At 41.5% G+C, this 18,131-nt stretch overlaps 1 long non-coding RNA gene across 2 annotated transcripts in view; it reads right to left on the minus strand.

Annotated features, from left to right (window-relative positions):
• Window positions 1-7,164, minus strand: part of LOC129825317 (uncharacterized) — a 43,991-nt gene extending 36,827 nt beyond the window's left edge. Inside the window, exons 1-2 of one of the 2 annotated variants that reach the window (XR_008754850.1) lie at window positions 6,125-7,164; window positions 2,363-3,668 (exon numbers count right to left, since the gene is read on the minus strand). This is a non-coding gene — a long non-coding RNA (uncharacterized LOC129825317). The remainder of the gene's footprint in view (window positions 1-2,362; window positions 3,669-6,124) is intronic. The other variant, XR_008754852.1, reaches the window with a different exon arrangement.
• Window positions 7,165-18,131: the final 10,967 nt, after the last annotated feature.

Here is an 18,131-nt window from a genome sequence, read left to right on the forward strand (position 1 = left end):
AATAGGGCCTCTGTGTGTGATAGTGCCTTCTCCGAGACATGATCTCATCTGTGTCTTGGGCCTGGGCAGTGCCTGGCCGGGGGACAGTAGTCAGTCCCACCAGAGACGCTGCTACGCGGCTTCTAGCCGTGCCCAGATGGGCACCCAAATCTAATAGACAGCCATTTTGAGCTATAAAGCCCATGCTTATTGGAGAAAAAGAAGCAGCCAATGTCTAATCTCGCTCTCTTTTTATTTCTCACTCTCTTTCTCCATTTCTCAAGCGTGCACGGCACACTCCAACTCTAAACCTCTCTGACTCTGTATAGGAATCTGTTATTTTCTCTCTCTCTCGCTCTCTCTCTCTCTCTCTCTCTCTCTCTCTCTCTCTCTCTCTCTCTCTCTCTCTCTCTCACCCCTGGCTCAACTCCACGCTCTCTTTCCACTTTCTCTAAGATGGCTTGGTCTAAATAGGAAAGTTCTAAACAAGGATAATGACTGGAGTTTGGGAGTAGAGACATGTAAACCTTAAACACTGAACTTGAACTGTGAAAATAAATGGTATGAGTTTGCAAAACAAAGAGTGAAGGGCTTTCAGATCATGTCCATGAAAATCTGCAGATGGTGATCTCACATATATTGTGTAACTAGATCAGTGGGGTGAGAGTTGGGGGTCTGGCTTCGAATCTATTGTAGGTTCTCAGTAACATTGGGGGGGAGGGGGGGGATCTTGGTTCTCAGTGAAAGTGTTTTATTGTTGTTCCCCTGTCACAGTCCTAGCAGCTCTAGCCAAACAATGTGAGGATGGATTTTAACAACAGGCCCCGTCCTCATGTCTGGAGTTATATATCTCTATAACTGACACACTCCTGATGAGGTAGGCAGAAACTGTTCGAGCCTCTCCTGAAGACTGACCGGTCAGTGATGGTGATGTTGATAACAGATAGATAGGTCTATTGTATTGGGAAGGTCTTGGCTGAGAAGATAGTTTTGGAAACTAGGATCCATTTAGACAAGTACCTGACCTGAAGACCAGTGGTGGAAAAAGTATTCAATTGTCATACTTAAGACCTTAATAGAAAATGACTCAAGTAAAATTGAAAGTCACCCATTAAAATACTACTTGAGTAAAAGTCTAAAAAGTATTTGGTTTTAAATGTAAGTATCAAAAGTAAATGGAATTTCTAAAATGTACTTAAGTATCAAAAGTAAAAGTAAAAGCATAAACCATTTCAAATTCTGTATATTAAGCAAACCAGACAGAACAATTTTCATTTTCTTTTTTATTGACGGATAGCCATGGGGCACACTCCAACAGACATCATTTACAAACCAAGCATTTGTGTTCAGTCCACCAGATCAGAGGCAGTATTGATGACCAGGGATGTTATTTTGAGAAGTGTGTGATTTTAGTGTGTTACTTTTAAAAGTAAAAGTTGGCAAAAATATAAATAGTAAAGTAAAGTACAGACACCCCAAAAAAACGCTTAAGTAGTACTTAAAAGTATTTTTACTTAAGTACTTTACACCACTGCTGAAGACTGAGGTTGACTTGTCCATTAGGCTAAGATGGGGGTGGCTGAAAGCTCATAGAATATCTTATAAGACTTTAATTTTCATACACATTTTGCTAAAACTACTCCCTCTCTCACCCAAAGTTCTGGTTTCATTGAAGAGTAGGATAAATTCATGAAATACATTGAATAAACTTGAAGGCAATCTGCATATGTAAAGAACCAAAATGAGTGAGAAAGCACAGAGGTGAGGGGTAGTCAAAGTCTTTGAATCGGACACACTGAAAGAGAGTGGCCAAAACATTGCATCAGGGTTGAGCCAGGCCCGTGAAATGTAAGAATAGGAGGTATAATTCACCACTGTGGTAATTGTCACCATGGAATCCTTTGTGTGCCAATACATCTACACTTAATGTCACCTAGGCCAAAAGGAGGGAGACGGAGGGAGGGAGAAGTAGAGAGAAAGATAGAGAGTGAGATGGAGGTGAGAGGGAGAGGGAGGAGAGAGAAGGAGAGAGAAAGAGAAGGAGGAGGGAGGGAGGGAGGGAGGGAGGGAGGGAGGGAGAAAGGGAGGGAGGGAGGGAGGGAGGGAGGAAGGGAGGGAGGGAGGGAGGGGAAAGAGAGTGAGAAGGAGGTGAGAGGGAGGGAGAGAGAAGTGGGAGAAAGAGGTAGAATAAGAGAGTAGAATAGTAAAAGAAAACATCAAAAGGGAGAGAAAAAAGACACGAGGGAAAAGAAAGAGAGAAAAAAGAGATGGGTGGACAGCCAGAAGTGAGACAAAGTGGAAAGACGAGAAGAGAAAGCGGATATGGAGGAATGAAAGAGAGAACAAGGAATGAAATGTAGAGAAATGTGCAGGCATACAGTACCTTTCACTGTTGGTCCTGCATCGGGGAGGTTGAGGGGCCTCCCCTAATCCTTGTCTCTCTTCTCTCCATCAGTAGGCTCAGTACAAGGGGCTCTCCTGCCTCTTCTCTTAGCTGACAGCTCCCTCTGCCCTAGGCTGGAATCTGAACTCACACTGTCCCTCCCTACAAACACAGTATAGTGAAGAGATATTATAGTTATTGGATACTAGTGTTCTGAACTGCCCTCAAAGTTCTCACCATCTTTTCAGATGTTGTGTTTTGATTTTGTGAAAGATTAGAAAATAATGTTTAGAAAATGTACAAATAACCAAACTCTACACAGTCATTTTAGCTTTTCCCAAAAGCCTTATAATACAGTGAAGACAGCAAGCAAAGGTGCAAAAAAGAAGACAAAAAAATAACAATAAATAAAAATTACAATTAATTTTTAAACAAAAAACATTTAAAAACATTTTTTTTAAAGAAGACTAAACCACCTTGAAACCAGCTGCAGCGAATACCGTTTTCCACCTCAATCAACCAAGTGGGAAGGTAAATCAGGTATAACATCCTCCTGTGAATGGTTCCATTCATTTCCCTTTGGGAAAAGAGCTGCTCCAGCCCTCTGCCTGTGCAAATTATTTATTAATAATAAAATGACTGGCAAACAACACGCAGAGATATTTCCTTACAATAATAAAGTGTTCATGTTTTGCTTATTGCAACCATTGACCATCCCTCTCCACTCCCCTTTTCTCCCCCTCGCTCAAAAAACCTACCGTGCACCTCTCTCTCTTTATATTACCTCCCATCTCTCATTCCATTGCTTTTGCAACTTTGTCTCACTCCCTTCTAACTCTCCATCTTTGTTTCATTTCTCCCTCTCTCTCCATCTCCCTTTACCCCCTGTTGAACCTGCCACAGGTGGGAGTGTTGTCAGACAGCCAGCTCTGAGGAGGCGCGGCATCACCCCTGCCACCCTCGTCTTCAGGTCCAGGGGGTCAGAGGGGGTTTGGGGAGGGCTTTGTGGCTGACGGGGTCTGGCTCCTCATCCTGGGCCACTGGCAACCTGGGCTTCTGGTAGGCCACAAAAATGGCTTCCTCATCGAGGGACCAAGCACTGATGTAGTATGTATAGTCAGAACAATACACTCAGGCTTTCCAAGCTCCCCAACAAGTTCACCAGAATACACATAGATGAATGTACATTTCAACAGTGAGGATATGAGATGAACAATGAGGAGAAGAACCCACATATTCCAGAGGAGACAGGCGAGTTCCAGAACCCGGTCTGGAGTCTGGTGCTTCAAAATTGTAAGCCTAGATGCTGAAAGAGGAAAAGAGATACCTTATTCATTCAGTACACTGTATGGATGTGACACTGTACTACTTCTAGGGGGGTTACAAGATAGGGGTTTTAACCAGATCCCTAACCTGAACATAGAGGGAGGTCGAGCGTTTTGGGTTCGAGAGGAGGTCTCCCCGAACACCTGTATTTGACATTGTGTTGTCATTTCGCTGAACACTAGATGGTTTAATTTTATCTTTGGCAGTGAAACGAGGCTACTCAGGCGGAAAGAAACCTCACCCAAATATAAATGTACTGTTTGAAAATATATATAGAATATACATAAAAAATGTGAATGACATTTTTATTTGGTGTACCCCCGATGGCATTGAGCGTACCCCTGAGGAAATACCTGCTTTATGGGAATGATTTTATCACTGAAATGGGTTCAGTCCTGGGTGTATTACTGAAGAAGAAAAGTTGGGTTGTATGGGTGAATTACACACAGTGTTTTAAGCCATTGCAGAAATAGGCACCATAGTGCATTGATATGCAGAATTACAGTGGATGGGGCTTGTTGTGAATGAGAAAGCAGGGCTCAGTCACCATGGTAAACAAGAGCAGCAGAGGCAGGTTGAAGATGTTTTACCTAGGAGGCAGGCAGGAAGTATTTTACTTGTGACAACAAACCGGAGTGGCTCAAAATAAACATAAACTGTGTACAGAAACAAGCAAATTCCATTTTCATCTTGGTTGCACTCAGAAACTGATAGCACTGCCAGGAATACTCACCATGAACTGGTATCATAAAACCAAGCATGCTAGATATGCTACACTAACGTCACACGTTAGCCAGGCTAGCTTGTTCACATTTTTGGGATTAGAAGTAGTACCTAGAATTCCTATTCCTAAAATAAACGTGCCGTCCATTGGTGATCACCGTAAAATGACTGGCCGATTTTGAGGCAACCCAACTTCTACAGCCAAACAAGAAAAGTAATTGCTTCTCAAGTTTGATGCAAGTGAGTTTGCAGTGGTCGCTAGCCAGCTAGCTGAAAATGACTGATGTTGTCGAGTCTCGGGCCTCAACATCAGTTTGTCATCATGACAGACAATTAAATAAAAAATAAAAATGTCAATTTCTCACTAAACTGACATGACAAAAAGCAGGAGATTTGAGCAAGTCAATTGCATCCCACCACCACATACTGTAGTAGGTAGGCTATGTAATACATCAGCAACAATCATTTGGAGCAGATTAGATTAGAACCACTGCCAAAATGATTTAGTTTCCCTCTTCTGTCATTTCATGTCAAGGTGCTCCATCTTTAGATGATCTTTCAAATGGAAGTTGTGCTGTTTGTCACATTCTTATACTTTTCTATGTTCTTCCCAGTGCCCCAGGGATGTTTTAAACCCAGACGTAAACTGTCTCAAACAATAGTCACGTACATTTTCCACATCTCACAGACATTGCATTCTGGTTAAGTATTCAGAATAAGGCGTTGATTTATAATAATAAAAATATATTGGGAGGGAGTGGGCCCTGTCCCTTTCAGCTGAAAAGGCTTTATAGTACCCTGATTCCCAATGTATACCCTCTGGCTAATTAAAACATCTGCATTAATGTGTCTAGCCCTTTGAATCACCCTCCTCCTCTTTCTCACTGGCGCGTTAAACTGCTGCTGACACTTAAACTCTGAATGAAGTAGTGCATTTTTTAAATGTAGACTACAGATACAGTATTTAAAGAATTAGACTGTCTCAGTCTGGCACAGACATGTACATTTGGTCATATGTACATTTGTATTAACCAATTTTTGCAATTACACCTTCCATTTCCAGTCAAGGTTGATAGAATTACTGGAGGGAAGAACCTTTCATTTTCATGACTATATTAGTAGGCTATCTGTTGTTGTTTGTTGTCATCGTTAGGGTTACGGTAAGATGACGTGGGTCGTTGCTATACAGTACTTTCACCTTTCCTTTTACTATAGTTTCCACTCACCTTAAAGGTACATGGAGTCATTCTCTGTCTGTACAATTGAAATACCAGGTAGTTCATGTTTTAATCAACACAATAAAATATGAACTTTTAAAATATGCTGTAAATGGCAACAGTGTAAACACAGAGATTAAAGATAAATCAAAGTTATTTATTTGTATTTACATAAATTATGGTACAATTTTAATGTACATGGGTCATACATGTAGTTTACTTTGAAATTAAGATAAGGCTGTAGAAAATGCATAAAAAATGAAACAAATATTTGGATGAAATCTGATTTACAAAATACAAATCTTTTAAAAGTGTTTCCAAAGTTCATCAAAAAATGATGGTCACCATTACGGCATATGTTGCAGGTGATATTAAACTAAAACAAATCTCGAAACGACCGTAATGGCTGACCTGGCGGGAGAGGAATTATCCGCCATTTTATGGTCAGTGAAAAAAAAGTGAAAAAAGAGCGAACACAAAATGGCAGCGGACTTACGTCGTCTTTTTCATCCGCTGCTTTTCTTTCCAATGCTGCTCCTCTGTGAGATGTAGAACACTGTTTGTACCATGCTCCTGTGGCATGAACAACCAATACCCAGTGCCCCCCTGACACAGTTGTACAGGAGAAAAGAGACCTCCAGCTTTAGTTCATCCTGTCCACATGATTTCACCGTTCAGTCTCCGCTCACTGCCACAGCTTCATTTAGGGCAAAGTAGGCATGAATGCAAGTAAGGGATAGAGTTCTATCAATATTCATAAACAAACTCAGGGTAGAGGGATAGAAGAGTACAACCTGAATTGGTACGCTGCTTTCATTCATTCAACTCACGCTTCGCCCTGGTTTAGTTTAACCCCGAAGATGGGTCGACCACTGCAGCGAGCAGGTCTGTCTCGATTTGCAATGTTTGTCCACTCGCAAACCTTTCCCCCCTGCTTTAAAAAATATAGAAATGTACATCTAAGCAATCTTGTGTGTCTGTGGTTGGATTTAAATAGCCCTACATGCTTCAGTCTCATGGATACAGTGAGCCTGATTGGCCGAGTGTGCCTGCTGGGCATGACCAATCAGAGGGCATCACCATGGTGCTTCCCAGCCAATGGGAGGAAGAGGATAGTCTCTGTGATTTCATTGTCACTAAGGGAGGGGGAAACATACTGCCAGGACAGTTGGCATTAACATGGTGAGCAGTGGAGGAGGCTGTTACAGTCAAACTATATGTCACGGATATGGCCTGGGAGCAGTAGATGTGATGCAGTAGTCATTGAGAGAAAGAACGTAATGGCTCGAAAAACGAGGCTACAGTATATGCTTCCCAATAAACACACTGCCACACACTAGTCACTGTTATCACTGGTCCTCATGTCACAGTAAGGAATAAATGGGTTGATTTGCGAGAGCTCTCGTCCTCCTTGAAGGTGGTGCGTCTCCTTGGCAACCAGCTCCGTCTTCTTCGGCCAGGAGCTTAGTATGATAGAGGGAACACACTGACATGGGGGTTAGAGGAGAGGAGCTTTTCTCTCTCTCCCCAATCACTATTCAGTCCAGGACCTCAATATAGGGTCACTCTCTCTCTCTCTCTCTCTCTCTCTCTCTCTCTCTCTCTCTCTCTCTCTCTCTCTCTCTCTCTCTCTCTCTCTCTCTCTCTCTCTCTCTCTCTCTCACTCTAAGGTCCTTTCATAGCAAAAACCATGTAAAAACATTTCCAACGTGCTGCTGACAATGCAACCTGCAGGCATCATGTGATGAATACAATAGAAAACTACTGATATCTTGTCTGTCTGACCTATAGAGGGCTTCCCTTCCCTCATATGTGCAGCTGCAGCAGTCTTACCAAGAGGTGCCTTTGGCCTTCTTTTTCCTCTTCAATATCATCTCTTACTCTTCATTTCGATATCCAGCTTTCTCATGAGGTCTGTCACCCTCTTGAACAGGCTGATAAGAAAGCCCTGCGTCAGGGTTAAGTTGTCATGTGCCAGCATTCCGTGGCCATGTCGTAACGTGAGAGAGACTTGCAGTGAGGGCCTTGCTGTGTTATGGCAGAAATCCACAGCTGGCTAATGATGGATGTATCTAGGCCTCCGCTCCTGTACAACACAAGCTGTGTGATCTCCCTTTGAAACACTGACATTTACCCATTGTCTATCGAGACCATAGGTTTGCCAGTGCAAAGTAGTACAGGAAATCCATGACTTTGGGGTTTCATCAGATAGATGTCAAGTTCAAATGTGTCTTCAGGAGATTGTTGCCTGCATATTTCTGTCAACCTTGGCTGTCTCAACTTTTCATTGGAAGAAAGAAAGAGAGCGAGAGAAAGAGAGTGAGAGAGAGAGAGCGAGAGAGAGAGAGAGTGAGAGAAAGAGAGCGAGAAAGAGAGAAAGAGATTAACAGTTGGACTCAGAAACCCACTGGAATGCTTCACTTGTTAAGGCCTTTAACCAGCAACAATACAAATATATGATCTTAATTTGATCACTCTTTTTTCCCAAACCTGTAGTGTATGTTAGCTTTGAAAAAGGCTTATAAAGTTTGTCATTTCCACTTAGAAATTCCAGACTTGATTTGCTATAACAAAAAATGTATCAACCCCTACAAAATGTTTAATTAATTATAATCCACATAATAATTCACATTCCCTGTTGCTGCAGGATTACTTTCCTGCTGTAGCAAACTGGCTCAAATTAAGATCCTACATCTGTATGTTGTGAGTTGACTTCTTTTTCCACATTAGTCAATTAGCCACACAAGCACATACACTGTTTGCAGCCTGTCAGTAGGGGTGAATAGAAGTCACTGACACGGTCCACAGCCATTCAGACACACTCGACAGACAGTCGCCCTCTTATCTCCAATCTCTGTCTGTCTTCACGCAAAAGAGCCACCCTGACATGCACCCACTCATATTACACACAGACCACAGGAGACTGCTGAAGGGAGGACGACTCATAATAATGGCTGGAATGGAGTAAATGTGTTTGAGTTCAATACCATTCCATTAATTCCATTCCAGCCATTACTATGAGCCCGTCCTCCCCAATTAAGGTGCCACCAACCTCCTGTGACACAGATAGTTCTTTTTTTTGTGACACACTTGGATACATACACCATGGGTCATGCGCCACACACAAACACACACACACACACGCACGCACGCACACACACACACACACACACACATACAAACACACATTATGGAGAAGCGTCCCTCTGTATTAAATCCCATTGACTACTGCCCGACACCCACAGACTCCAAAGCGTATCCATCTAATTTGATATGGTAATCAAAAGGAGAGAACCTCAATCTAATCTTGATGGAACTGATGAATGTTTCCTAACTCCATGGGTGTTGGTGATGCTGTCCGTCTGTCTGTCTCTGCTCAGGCCCTGTCTGTCTGTCTGTCTGTCTGTCTGTCTGTCTGTCTGTTTGTGCACAAGCCCTGTCTGTCTCTGCACAGGCCCTGTCTGTCTGTCTGTCTGTCTGTCTGTCTGTCTGTCTGTCTGTCTGTCTCTGCACAAGCCCCGTCTCTCTGTCTCCGCACAGGCCCTGTCTGTCTGTCTGTCTGTCTGTCCGTCCGTCCGTCCGTCCGTCCGTCCGTCCGTCCGCTCGTGCGTCCATCTGTCTGTGCTCTGTGTTCCTGCTCTATGACAGTCTGTATGTGGTCCAATGATGACAGACACTCTCTGACTCAACTCCTCCAAAGTGCAGCCTGAATGCACTGTCAACCTGTTACTGTGGCCTGAATGAACAGACATACACAGAAGAACAGATACTCATGCAGTAGACACTATCTGATGCACAGACAGACACTCTGACGCACACAGACAGACACTCTGACGCACACAGACAGACACTCTGACGCACACAGACAGACACTCTGACGCACACAGACAGACACTCTGACGCACACAGACAGACACTCTAAAGCACACAGACAGACACTCCCTGACGTACACAGACAGACACTCTGACGCACACAGACAGACACTCTGACGCACACAGACAGACACTCCCTGACAAATACAGACAGCCACTCCCTGACGTACACAGACAGACACTCTGACGCACACACACAGACAGACACTCCCTGACGCACACAGACAAACACTCTGACGCACACAGACAGACACTCCCTGACGCACACAGACAGACACTCTGACGCACACAGACAGACACTCTGACGCACACAGACTGACACTCTGACGCACAGACAAACACTCTGACGCACACAGACAGACACTCTGACACACACAGACAGACACTCTGACACACACAGACAGACACTCCCTGGCGTACACAGACAGACACTCTGACGCACACGGACAGACACTCCCTGACGTACACAGACAGACACTCTGACGCACACAGACAGACACTCTGACGCACACAGACTGACACTCTGACGCACAGACAAACACTCTGACGCACACAGACAAACACTCTGACGCACACAGACAGACACTCTGACGCACACAGACAGACACTCTGACGCACACAGACAGACACTCTGACACACACAGACAGACACTCCCTGACGTACACAGACAGACACTCTGACGCACACAGACAGACACTCCCTGACGTACACAGACAGACACTGACACACACAGACAGAGACTTGTTGGAATGTCATTTTTTATCCACGTTTCGTACACTTGAGCACATGTCCTAGACCTGGGGCCTTGTAGTCTGGAGACCACTAAAAAATAAACATCACAAAGCTGGCGGTTAAATCCTAGGTCTGTTCATAATGTAAAATATAAAGGCGGGTATTTCAATAGAACCCTTGTTCTACAGGGAATTGTGATGCACCTGTTGAAACACACAGGTTTGAAATGACAGGGCTATAAACTTTTGAATGCCCTGCCATCCACTGACCCCAGCTTGGGGGGGGGGGGGGGGGGGGGGGGGTATGGACATAGTGTGTTTGGAACACAACACAAAGACTTTTACATTTAGGGGACAAATCCTTCCTTTTTTTCCTGTTGTGTGTGTGTTACAAGGTCAATAGTAGGTCACTGTGTTAAAGTGTGTATTAGTGTCTGTGTGTATGTGTTTGTGTGTTAGTCTGCCTCGTTATGTCCTTGCTGTGTATAGACGTTTGACAGTGACTAATCTCTACAGCCTTTTGTGCTTTTTGCACATCACTGAACTGTTGTGCAACCCATGCCGAGTCTGTAATGTGGAACCACAAGTGTAGTGCTCATTCTCTCTCTTCCTCTCTCTACAGTTCTATTGTGAGCACTGCAATTAGAAAATAGTACACCCTTAGGGTTGTTTCAGATACCTTCCTACCTTCCCTATCAGTGCAAACACAAACATTTCAAGTCAGCTCAAGGGGAGATATGGTATTATGACAGATTTGGCTTTTCTTTCTGTCATGTAAGAAGGATGAGCAATCAAGGGGAAATGGAATCTTGTTTGTCCTTCTAGCCAACTGACTCCTCAGGTGAGAAAGAATGGCATGTATGAGATCACTCAAGGACACACAAACACATGCTAGAAGGGGTTAAATAATGCACGTCCAACAGGACATCTGAGATATGCCTGTGTTGAGAACAATAATTTGATCGTTCCCTTCATGGCCCCCCACGCAACTTTCCCTTGTGTACAGGGGCGGCGCAGCAAAATTCTGTGAAAACAAACACATCATATTTCCAAGAAGCACATTGTTACCTAACCCCACACACTTCATGTCTCCCTTGGGTTTGTGGTAATAGTAGGCGTGTCCTCTCCTCCAGTTTCCTCCTGCCAGGAGCGGACTGGCCATCTGGCAATCCTGTCAAATGCCAGATGGGCTGGACAATTTTTTTGTTGGGTGTGCTGGTCAAAATTGACACACACAATAATACGTTTTTATATAAAAAATAAACAATGAAAAAATATTTTTTACGCCCCAAACTTCTGATAGTCTGAGCTGAGGTCACGCATCTCACATTCAAAGTAAAACGCGACATCAGCAAAGAGACCTGCTCCAACTCTATCATCAATTAGACAGCCAGGATTTTTGTGGTAAAGAAGGGTTGCCTATCAACGTACAAAGAGCACATTCTACAGTTCTGTGAAAAAGTATTTGCCCCCTTTCTGATTTTTTCTATTTTTGCATATTTTTGATACTGAATGTCATCAGATCTTCATCCAAAACCTAATATTAGATCAAGAGAACATGAGTTTACAAATTACAACAACAAAATTGTACTATTTATTTATTTAATTAACAAAGTTATGCAACACCCAATGTCCCTGTGTGAAAAAGTAATTGGTTGTGCCACCTCTAGCTGCAGTGACTCCAACCAAACACTTCCTGTAGTTGTTGATCAGTCTCACATCGCTGTGGAGGAATTTTGGCCCAATCTTGCATGCAGAACCACTTTAACTCAGCGACATTTGTGGGTTTTCAAGCAGGAACTGTTCATTTCAAATCCTGCAACAATATCTCAATTGGGATTAGGTCTGGATTTTGACTAGGCCATTTCAAAACATCAAATTTGTTGCTTTTTAACCATTTTCATGATTGTGTGTTTTGGATCCATGTCTTGCTGCATGACCCAGCTGCGCTTCAGCTTCAGCTCACATATTGATGGCTTGACATTCTCCTGTGGAATGATCTGATACTGAGCAGAATTCATGGTTCCTTCTATTAAGGCAAGTCGTCCAGGTCCTGAGGCAGCAAAGCATCCCCAAACCATCACACTACCACCACCATGCTTGACCGTTGGTATAAGGTTCTTACTGTGGAATGATTGGTTTTCGCCAGACATAATGGGACCCATCTCGTCCAAAAAGTTTACTCAAGTTTGCCAAAAATCACCTGGAAGCACCTGGATGAAAATCAATACTCTTGGAAGAATATTCTATGGACAGGTGAGTCAAAAGTATCACTTTTTATGTAGCTGTAGCTGTGTGCCTTTCTTTGTTTGCTGAAACCTAGTGGTGTAAAGTACTTAAGTAAAAATACTTTCAAGTACTACTTAAGTAGTTTTCTTGGTATTTATACTTTACTATTTTTATTTTTGACTACTTTTACTTTTACTTCACTCCATTCCTACAGAAAATTATGTAATTTTTTACTCCATACATTTTCCCTGACACACAAAAGTACTCGTTAAATTTGAAATGCTTAGCAGAACAGGAAAACTGTCCAATTCACGTACTTATCAAGCGAACATCCATGGTCATCCCTATTACCTGATCTGGCGGATTCACTTAACACAAATGCTTCGTTTGTAAATGATGTCTGAGTGTTGGAGCCCCTGGCCATCCGTAAATTTAATAAACAAGAAAACGGTGCTGTCTGGTTTGTTTAATATAAGGGATTTGAAGTGATTTATACTTTTACTTTTGATACATTTTATCAATTACACTTTTACTTGAGTCATTTTCTATAAACATATCTTTACTTTTATTCAAGTATGACAATTGGGTACTTTAACCGCCACTGCTGAAATCCATACTTTTTAATAAAACGTTAATCAAATACAACCACTGACTGGTTGCTCGTATCGACTGACAGCGACTCGATGATGAGGTACACTCTGCCCACAGTCGTCACAACCCATCTCCACTGAGACGTATATAATGTGGAGTTGAGAACCCAGCTTGCCCTGCCTGTGCCCTCGCTGGGGCCTGCTGATGTGATGAGCAATGAGCGAGCCACTCTCCTCCCCACAATGCGCCCGAGAGAAAAATGTGCTCTGATCGTATAACATTTCAAAATGCAATAGCGGGAAAAACAGCTTTGAAAGCTTCGTCCCTTTGTCCCCTTGTTCAATAGCACCTTTTTTTTATTTTATTTTTTACAAACAATGTATTTGATATGGCTTTGAAATATGCAAAGATTTCTTGAATGATATATGGCTACTAGCAGTGGGTATTATGTGTACTGTTAGATTAGTACATGACTACTATCAGTGGGTAATATATTTACTGTTAGATTAGTACATGACTACTATCAGTGGGTATTATGTGTACTGTTAGATTAGTACATGACTACTAGCAGTGGGTAATATATTTACTGTTAGATTAGTACATGACTACTATCAGTGGGTATTATGTGTACTGTTAGATTAGTACATGACTACTAGCAGTGGGTAATATATTTACTGTTAGATTAGTACATGACTACTATTAGTGGGTATTATGTGTACTGTTAGATTAGTACATGACTACTATCAGTGGGTATTATATGTACTGTTAGATTAGTACATGACTACTAGCAGTGGGTAATATATTTACTGTTAGATTAGTACATGACTACTAGCAGTGGGTAATATATTTACTGTTAGATTAGTACATGACTACAGTACTAGCAGAGGTATTATATTTACTGTTAGATTAGTACATGCCTACAGTACTAGCAGTGGGTATTATATGTACTGTTAGATTAGTACATGACTGCAGTACTAGCAGTGGATATTCTATGTACTGTTAGATTAGTACATGACTGCAGTACTAGCAGTGGATATTCTATGTACTGTTAGATTAGTACATGACTACTAGCAGTGGGTATTATAAGTACTGTTATATTAGTAAATAACTAGTAGCAGTGGGTATTATATGTACTGTTAGATTAGTACATGACTACCAGCAGTGGGTATTATATGTACTGTTAGATTAGTACATGACTACAGTACTAGCAGTGAGTATTATATGTACTGTTAGATTAGTACATGACTACTAGCAGTGGGTATTCTATGTACTGAAAGATTAGTACATGACTACTAGCAGTGGGTATTATATGTACTGTTAGATTAGTACATGACTAGTAGCAGTGAGTATTATATGTACTGTTATATTAGTACATGACTACTAGCAGTGGGTATTATATGTACTGTTAGATTTGTACATGACTACAGTACTAGCAGTGGGTATTATATGTACTGTTAGATTAGTACATGACTACAATACTAGCAGTGGGTATTACATGTACTGTTAGATTAGTACATGACTACAATACTAGCAGTGGGTATTATATGTACTGTTATATTAGTACATGACTACTAGCAGTGGGTATTATATTTACTGTTAGATTAGTACATGACTACAGTACTAGCAGTGGGTATTATATTTACTGTTAGATTAGTACATGACTACAGTACTAGCAGTGGGTATTATATGTACTGTTAGATTAGTACATGACTACTAGCAGTGGGTATTATATGTACTGTTAGATTAGTACATGACCACTAGCAGTGAGTATTATATGTACTGTTAGATTAGTACATGACTACTAGCAGTGGGTATTATATGTACTGTTAGATTAGTACATGACTACTAGCAGTGGGTATTATATGTACTGTTAGATTAGTACATGACTACTAGCAGTGGGTATTATATGTACTGTTAGATTAGTACATGACTACTAGCAGTGGGTATTATATGTACTGTTAGATTAGTACATGACTACAGTACTAGCAGTGGGTATTATATTTACTGTTAGATTAGTACATGACTACAGTACTAGCAGTGGGTATTACATGTACTGTTAGATTAGTACATGACTACTAGCAGTGGGTATTATATTTACTGTTAGATTAGTACATGACTACTAGCAGTGGGTATTATATGTACTGTTAGATTAGTACATGACTACTAGCAGTGGGTATTATATGTACTGTTAGATTAGTACATGACTACTAGCAGTGGGTATTATATTTACTGTTAGATTAGTACATGACTACAGTACTAGCAGTGGGTATTATATGTACTGTTAGATTAGTACATGACTACTAGCAGTGGGTATTATATTTACTGTTAGATTAGTACATGACTACTAGCAGTGGGTATTATATTTACTGTTAGATTAGTACATGACTACTAGCAGTGGGTATTATGTGTACTGTTAGATTAGTACATGACTACTAGCAGTGGGTAATATATTTACTGTTAGATTAGTACATGACTACTAGCAGTGGGTATTATATTTACTGTTAGATTAGTACATGACTACTAGCAGTGGGTATTATATGTACTGTTAGATTAGTACATGACTACTAGCAGTGGGTATTATATGTACTGTTAGATTAGTACATGACTACTAGCAGTGGGTAATATATTTACTGTTATATTAGTACATGACTACAGTACTAGCACTGGGTATTCTATGTACTGTTAGATTAGTACATGACTACTAGCAGTGGGTATTATATTTACTGTTAGATTAGTACATGACTACAGTACTAGCAGAGGTATTATATTTACTGTTAGATTAATACATGACTACTAGCAGTGGGTAATATATTTACTGTTATATTAGTACATGACTACAGTACTAGCACTGGGTATTCTATGTACTGTTAGATTAGTACATGACTACTAGCAGTGGGTATTATATTTACTGTTAGATTAGTACATGACTACAGTACTAGCAGAGGTATTATATTTACTGTTAGATTAGTACATGCCTACAGTACTAGCAGTGGGTATTATATGTACTGTTAGATTAGTACATGACTGCAGTACTAGCAGTGGGTATTATATGTACTGTTAGATTAGTACATGACTTCTAGCAGTGGGTATTATATTTACTGTTAGATAAGTACATCCTTAGTTGCCCTGGCTGTGTGTTTCGGGTCGTTGTCATGCTGGAAGACTCAGCCACGACCCATCTTCAATGCTCTTACTGAGGGAAGGAGGTTGTTGGCCAAGATCTCGCGATACATGGCCCCATCCATCCTCACCTCAATACGGTGCAGTCGTCCTGTCCCCTTTGCAGAAAAGCATCCCCAAAGAATGATGTTTCCACCTCCATGCTTCACGGTTGGGATGGTGTTCTTGGGGTTGTATTCATCCTTCTTCTTCCTCCAAACACGGCGAGTGGAGTTTAGACCAAAAAGCTCTATTTTTGTCTCATCAGACCACATGACCTTCTCCCATTCCTCCTCTGGATCATCCAGATGGTCATTGGCAAACTTCAGACGGACCTGGACATGCGCTGGCTTGAGCAGGGGGACCTTGCGTGCGCTGCAGGATTTTAATCCATGACGGCGTAGTGTGTTACTAATGGTTTTCTTTGAGACTGTGGTCCCAGCTCTCTTCAGGTCATTGACCAGGTCCTGCCGTGTAGTTCTGGGCTGATCCCTCACCTTCCTCATGATCATTGATGCCCCACGAGGTGAGATCTTGCATGGAGCCCCAGACTGAGGGTGATTGACCGTCATCTTGAACTTCTTCCATTTTCTAATAATTGCGCCAACAGTTGTTGCCTTCTCACCAAGCTGCTTGCCTATTGTCCTGTAGCCCATCCCAGCCTTGTGCAGGTCTACAATTTTACCCCTGATGTCCTTACACAGCTCTCTGGTCTTGGCCATTGTGGAGAGGTTGGAGTCTGTGTGATTGAGTGTGTGGACAGGTGTCTTTTATACAGGTAACGAGTTCAAACAGGTGCAGTTAATACAGGTAATGAGTGGAGAACAGGAGGGCTTCTTAAAGAAAAACTAACAGGTCTGTGAGAGCCGGAATTCTTACTGGTTGGTAGGTGATCAAATACTTATATCATGCAATAAAATGCAAATTAATTACTTAAAATTTATACAATGTGATTTTCTGGATTTTTGTTTTAGATTCCGTCTCTTGCAGTTGAAGTGTACCTATGATAAAAATGACAGACCTCTACATGCTTTGTAAGTAGGAAAACCTGCAAAATCGGCAGTGTATCAAATACTTGTTCTCCCAACTGTATGTAATTCATCTCTATTGAACATAACACATGTATCTGGAAATTCTGAAGTCCTATTTTGACAGTAAAATAGCAAATATAGTCTAATTTACAACATAACATGCATGACAATCACTGGTTTAGAGATTGCAAGTGTTAAATTAATCAACGTATTTATTGAATACCTTAGTAGTATATGTATTATACTTCTTAATAAAGCACTATTAATTACTTTATAAGATGATTACTCATGATTTGTGTCAGACCAAATCATGGACTGATGTGGATAAAATGCCAGGGTGGATTTCTTGTCCCAATCCGCCACTGCTTTCTGCCACCTTTCCCCCTTCTTCTCCTCTCTCTATGCACAGATCCATTGTCCCGCCATCCATCTCTCATACATGTGCACACACTGACACTGAGAGAACAGGGACTCTCCTGTGAACAGCCAGTCATATCTGGCCCTCTGCTGCCTACCCCTAAACAATGGATCTTCTCTCTCTCTCTCTCTCTCTCTCTCTCTCTCTCTCTCTCTCTCTCTCTCTCTCTCTCTCTCTCTCTCTCTCTCTCTCTCTCTCTCTCTCTCTCTCTCTCTCTCTCTCTCTCTCTCTCTCTCTCTCTCTCTCTCTCTCTCTCTCTCTCTCAATTCAATTCAATTCAATTCAATTCAAGGGGCTTTATTGGCATGGGAAACATGTGTTAACATTGCCAAAGCAAATGAGGTAGACAATACACAAAAGTGAAACAAACAAAACGAATTAACAGTAAACATTACACATACAGAAGTTTCAAAACAATAAAGACATTATGAGTGTCATATTAAATATATACAGTGTTGTAACAATGTACA

The sequence above is a fragment of the Salvelinus fontinalis genome, chromosome 27 (genome assembly GCF_029448725.1).
Source record: "Salvelinus fontinalis isolate EN_2023a chromosome 27, ASM2944872v1, whole genome shotgun sequence".
Taxonomy (NCBI): domain Eukaryota; kingdom Metazoa; phylum Chordata; class Actinopteri; order Salmoniformes; family Salmonidae; genus Salvelinus; species Salvelinus fontinalis.